Genomic DNA, 5964 nt, shown 5'->3' with positions numbered 1-5964 from the left:
CAATCTCTTCAAAAATTTTGCGTTATTATTGGTTGACATATGGAAAAAAAATGCCTGTTCAAAATTTCAACTTCCTCTTCAACCCATGGTTTTTTCTAAATTATAATAATGTTTTGTAAAATGACTGTTGATGTGAGGTAATGTGTTGGTGAGGTAACTTTGAATGAAGTGTTATCGACTCACTTGTGAGGTAACCATCAATGAAGTGTTATCAACTCACTTGTGTGGTAACCATCAATGAAGTGTTATCAACTCACTTGTTCAGGAGGTGTGCAAAGGTCACATAGAATCAATTGTGATCATTGCTCTACAAAAACCTTCTTTCGATCCTATCAAATAAGGGCGACTCAATAAATCAACCAAATTTTATTACAAGAAAATATACTAAATGTCAAATTCTTTTGTGAGGATTTTATATTAAACATCACCCCTTACTTAGGGGGGGCTGAGTATTGAACTCACGCCTGTTGGATAAAGAATGAACACTTGCTAGGCTATCTCCCTCCCCCCCCAACTAAATGTCAATTTAATAACTATAAACTAGAATGCACGAAGATGTATTCCTTAAAATATAATTAGAACAAACACTCGCTAAGCTATCTCCCCCACCCTAGTAAGTGTCAATTTTATAACTAGAATATAATTAGAATGTAATTTTATAACTAGAATATAATTAGAATGTACCAAGATGTATTCCTTAAAATAAGGACTACATAAGTCTTTGGGTAATTTTTCTTTGATTCCAGTTATTAAAAATACATTGTAATTTCATCTTTTTATAGCATCGCTTATGATGTTGATTTTAGTGCCAATGAAGTGTAAGGGAGTTGGTGTCATGTTTGCAAATTAAGTTTATGTGAATTGCTGATTAGTGAATTGGTATTGTGAGTGCAATGTAAGTGAGTGAGGTGTTAATTATGTGTGTTGGGATGCTGTGCAAAGGTCACATAAAATCAATCGAGACATTAATATCCTTGCATAAAAGTAAGTGAGTTATTGTCTATCTTCTTGGTTTGCTAGTAGGGTAGCAAGTTAAGACACCCATCTTTTGAAAACGGTCCTTTAGATTTAAACAATTCTTTTTTAAAATTCCATTATGATCGTCACACCCTGGGAACATCATCCAGGTCCAACCAATATATCCTAGCCACTTCATCCAGAAGAACTCCCTTTTGGTGAGACGGAAGGGGTTACGACCTCAGTAGATGGTCACTATGGCCACCATTCTAGGTGCACATGCACCCTGGTGACTACTGAGGGGTCTCAGCCTAGGTAGACGATTGAACATGGCCACCACCACTAATGGTGCGCATGCCAACATAACCCTCTATGACACACCATCAAAAGGCTAAGAAAAGCAAGTATATGAGTTGTATCAACCTCCCATTACTTGAACCAATCAATACAACCATGATTAAGTGATCAAATAAGCATGGAGAAGAGGGTAAATTAGCGATAAAATTTACCCTAGGAGCTTATTTGTTTAAGAAAAATATTATTAGAAGGCTCACATTGAAGCATTTTAATAGCTACTAATCCTATTAGGCCCCTCCTCTAAGATAGTGATCCCTCAACCTCTCACACATAGATCCCAAATTTTTATTCCTATTAAGTTAAGTTTGAATTCATATTTGGATAGAGCATGAAAAATCAAGCACTTTTAATATACACAAATGATGCTTGTTTTAATATAAGGATATAAACCCCATATAGTGATTCCATCTTGGTTTACCAATATAAACCCCATATAGTGATTCCATCTTGGTTTACCAATATAGCAAATTATTAAAATAAAACTTACCACTCTTGCCTATTTTTTTGGCAATGCATGTAGATATCTTTTCTTCTCATCTTGTCCTTGGGGAGTCTAGGGATTAAATTAAAAATTTCTATTTAGACACTTTTTCTAAGATCAACTTCTCTCTCTAGATTGTTATCTCTCTCTAAGTTTTTATAAGGTGAACAACTTATTTTTGCATTGTGTCTATTGCAAAAACTTTGCAAAACATAAGGACAATATTCACGAGCTTACATGATTCCAAAAGGACTCTAAGCAATCCATGCAGTAGGGGCCTGTGTCGCCTATTTGGCAACTCGCGTTACAGACTTATACTTTAAAAATTCCACTCTGGGGCATCCGTTCCATGATCTGATTATATTTTTGGGATCCTATGAGACGAACAAGAAATTTTTAATGTAATTGCTTTTTTAAATCATAACCCTTTCTCTTTAGGATGAATTTTCTCTCACTAGAATTTTAAATGGCAAACAAAGGTTTTTAGTTATACTTGTTAAGGGATTAGGGAGGGATCTTATATCCTCCCCTACTTGTTAAGGGATTAGGGAGGGATCTTATATCCTCCCCTACTTGAGAAATGGAGATGCCCTCATCTCTCAAATAGGGGGAAATCCCTCAATATTTCTTCTTCTTTTTCCCAGGTAGCATCCTCCATTGGGTAGAATTTTCATTTTACAAGACACTCCCTCAGGATTCTGTTCCTAAGAGTTTTTTCTCAAACATCTATGATTGCTTCGCATTCTAATTCCAATTGTGCTTGGGTTAGGGAGATCAGTTTCTCATCATCCAAGATGTGATCAGGGTTAGGGACAATTTTTAAGCAAGCTGACATGGAATACATTGTGGACCTTCAGATGTGAGGGGAGTAGTTGCTCATATGCTTGATCCCCTATTTTTCTTATGATATGACATAGGGTTCATAGTATTTGGGGACAAGTTCTTATACTTACTTAAGGATATAGAGCTCCTCTTAGGTCATACATGAAGAAATACCATATCCTCTTCTACAAATACCTAGTTAGACCTTTTTGAATATGTATATTGCTTCACCTAGACTGGGCTACCTTCATGTCCTTCTTAATGATTTGTATTTGTTGGTCCATTTCATCTACCATTTATTTTAACACCTCTACTCTGATGATTGGGTCTAACCATGCTAATAATGTAAAAAAATCCTGACCATTGAGTGCCTTGAATGGATTCATCCCAATACCACGATGGTATGAGGCATTGTATGCAAACTTTACCAAATGCAGGTGACTTGTCCATCTCTTGGGCTCTTATCCACAATAGGACCATTGAGTGCCTTGAATGGATTCATCCCAATACTATGATGGTATTTGGCATTTTATGCAAACTCTACCAAATGCAGACAACTCATCCATCTCTTGGGCTCTTGTCCACCACAATAGAACCAAAGTATATCTTCATTCACTTGATTTATCCTTTCGATTTGGCCATCCTTCTCAGGATGACAGGCGGTGCTAAGAGGTCGAGTGAAGTCCCTATTGCCTCAAAGGAAGCAGTCCAAAACGTGAACTTTGAGCCTTTGTCTTGTTGACAATCCTCCTGGGAAGTCCATGCAATTTGAACATTTCTTTCAAAAATACTTTAGAAACATCTAATGCAATAAGTATTTTTATTGGAAATCAAGAAAGCACATCGATAAGATTATGCCAAGTCGATTTTATATCATGCAAACTAAGCTGGAGCCAGATTTGTGAAGAAGTCTTGTGGTGCGAAACAGTAAGGACTCCTGGCAAACCGGCTTCTAGAACTATCTACAAGGTCCAGATTGGTTCCTTGACTAGAATCATTTTGTTCCTTGGAAAAGTTAGAAATGAAAAGAAATGGTTTCAATAAAGGTTAATTGACTCACGTAAGTAGTTTGGGGAATCTGGAAAGTCCAACTGAAATAGCAAATCCCCAAAAGGGAGATTATGGAAGTCTTTCACTTGTGATTGTGAATCAAAAGTTCTTATAAATTGTTGAATCCTACTCATTGTTGAAAATATTGGTTCATGTTAAGTATATGGTTTCTATTTTGAAAAGTATATGCCAGCTGCGTAGATTGGCATTTAGGTCACACCTCATAAAAGTGGAATTTGACACCCATGAGATCCTCATGGGGACCGAGTGCCGAAGGTGGAACCCTTCCTTGGTATGTCATAGAGGGATATGTTGGCATGTGTAACGTGAGTGGTGGCCATGTTTGACTATCTACCTAGGCTAACCCCTCGACACAAGGGTCCTATTACATGTGCACCTAGAATGGTGGCCATAGAAACCACCATCTCTTGAGGTCGTAATCCCATTGGTAGTCATTGAAAGGGAGTTATCATGGATGAAGTGCCTAGGATATATTAGTTGGACCTGGATGATGTTGTGGTGATGATGATCATAATAAAGTATTGCTTGAATCTACCGGATTGTTTTCAAAAGATGAGTGTGTGCATGAAATCATTGTGGTGGTGTGCATGTGTGAAAGTAAAAGTGATTTCAATTGTTGGTAGCTGAGTTCTGACCAGATATCCTAGCTATGTGGCTGGCTAGACCCTTGGTTATTGGATATGGCTAGAACTGGCTAAGAGATCCATAAATATTCAAAGATAAACAACAACTCCTCTGTAAAGGCTCACTTAAAATCTGACTAGAGGAATCACCTTCCTTTTCTAGCATAAGCCCCTTAAGACTAGACTTGGGATGGCCTTCCTATCGAGACATTTGCAAGGTGAGGCCCTTAATTTAATTCTCTAAACTTAACTTGCTATTAATCAATGGTAGATCTTTTCTTAACCCAGATGGCCCAACAAGTAGCCCCAGTCCTTTCTTTGGAGGACTTTCTTTCATAGCATGGGCCTTCACCCACTTCGCCTCTACCCCACCGATAGTGTGGAAGACCACCAAGGTATCTTTCAATAATACATCTAGATGTTCTTCTTGACTCCTTCAAATTGGCGATTCCTATGATTATTTGGTGATAGGATCCACCTTTATGCCAGATCCGAATCGACCCGCTTTGCTGAGGTATTGCCAAGGATTGCCCAAATCCACCAAGGTGCTTTGTACCTAACTAATACAATAAAAATTCTCACAATACCAAAAGCTAGCTATTTTGCATTCAAATTGGAGAAATTGAGAGCAAGTTTTTCTCTCCACCATTAGAGCAGTCACAATCAGTCTACACCTTGAAACTATGGAGGCACTAGGATAGAAATTCACCCTAATAACAAATCACAAGCGTTTAAAATGGCTTTTTACTCAAGATGGTCTCAATGAATGCTAGAGAAGATGGATCCAAGCTCTTTACAAGAGTTTGATTTTGAGATCAAGTATAGGAGTGGGAAAGAGAATGTGGTGGTAGATGCCCTTAGTAGAAAGTTTTCCTTACTTATAGTATCCATGGTCACTAACCCTTTGATAAGGGGAGTTAAGGAAGGACTCAATCAGGAAAGTAAGAATCCTCTAGCAGAAAAGTATCCTTGCTTGTAGTATCCATGATCACTCTAACCCTTTAATAAGGGAAGCTAAGGAAGGACTTAGTCAAAATGGTTTCTTTGCTCCCAAAATAGTCAAGAAAGTAAGAATCCTCTAGAGCTAAAGAAATCAAGGGAAGCTAAGGAAGGACTTAGTCAAAATGGTTTCTTTGCTCCCAAAATAGTCAAGAAAGTAAGAATCCTCCAGAGCTAAAGAAAGTTAAGAGTACAAGCTAGAGGAGGCCTATACTTTAATAATCGGATGTGTATCCCTAATGTGCTTGGGATTAGGATAAGGATCTTACTTAAAGCCCATGACAGCCTAATTGTAGGACATCTAGGCTACACAAAGACCTTCAATTCAATGAAAAAAGAGTTCCTTTTGGCCTTGACTTAAGAAGGATGTATTGTAGCATGTATGCTAATGCCTAGTATAACAAAGAGTCAAAGTTGAGAGACTTAAGATGCCTGGAAGGTTACACCTTTTGTATATTCCCTAGATGAAATGGAATGCAAAAGCATGAATTTCATCACCAGGTTACCCCTAGTAAGTTCTAGATATGATTCAATCTTTGTAGTGGTATATAGATTAACCAAGGTTATGTGACATATTCAAGTTCTTTACAACATAAGGCAAAATACAATACTTATGTCTATACATTCTTCTACTCAAGTATTCTTTAAGCATCC

Source organism: Cibotium barometz, chromosome 16, assembly GCF_041138505.1.
Source record: "Cibotium barometz isolate CiBa-2024 chromosome 16, ASM4113850v1, whole genome shotgun sequence".
Lineage (NCBI taxonomy): Eukaryota > Viridiplantae > Streptophyta > Polypodiopsida > Cyatheales > Cibotiaceae > Cibotium > Cibotium barometz.
The sequence above is the reverse complement of the archived record's forward strand: the minus strand, read 5'-3'. Positions refer to the sequence as shown.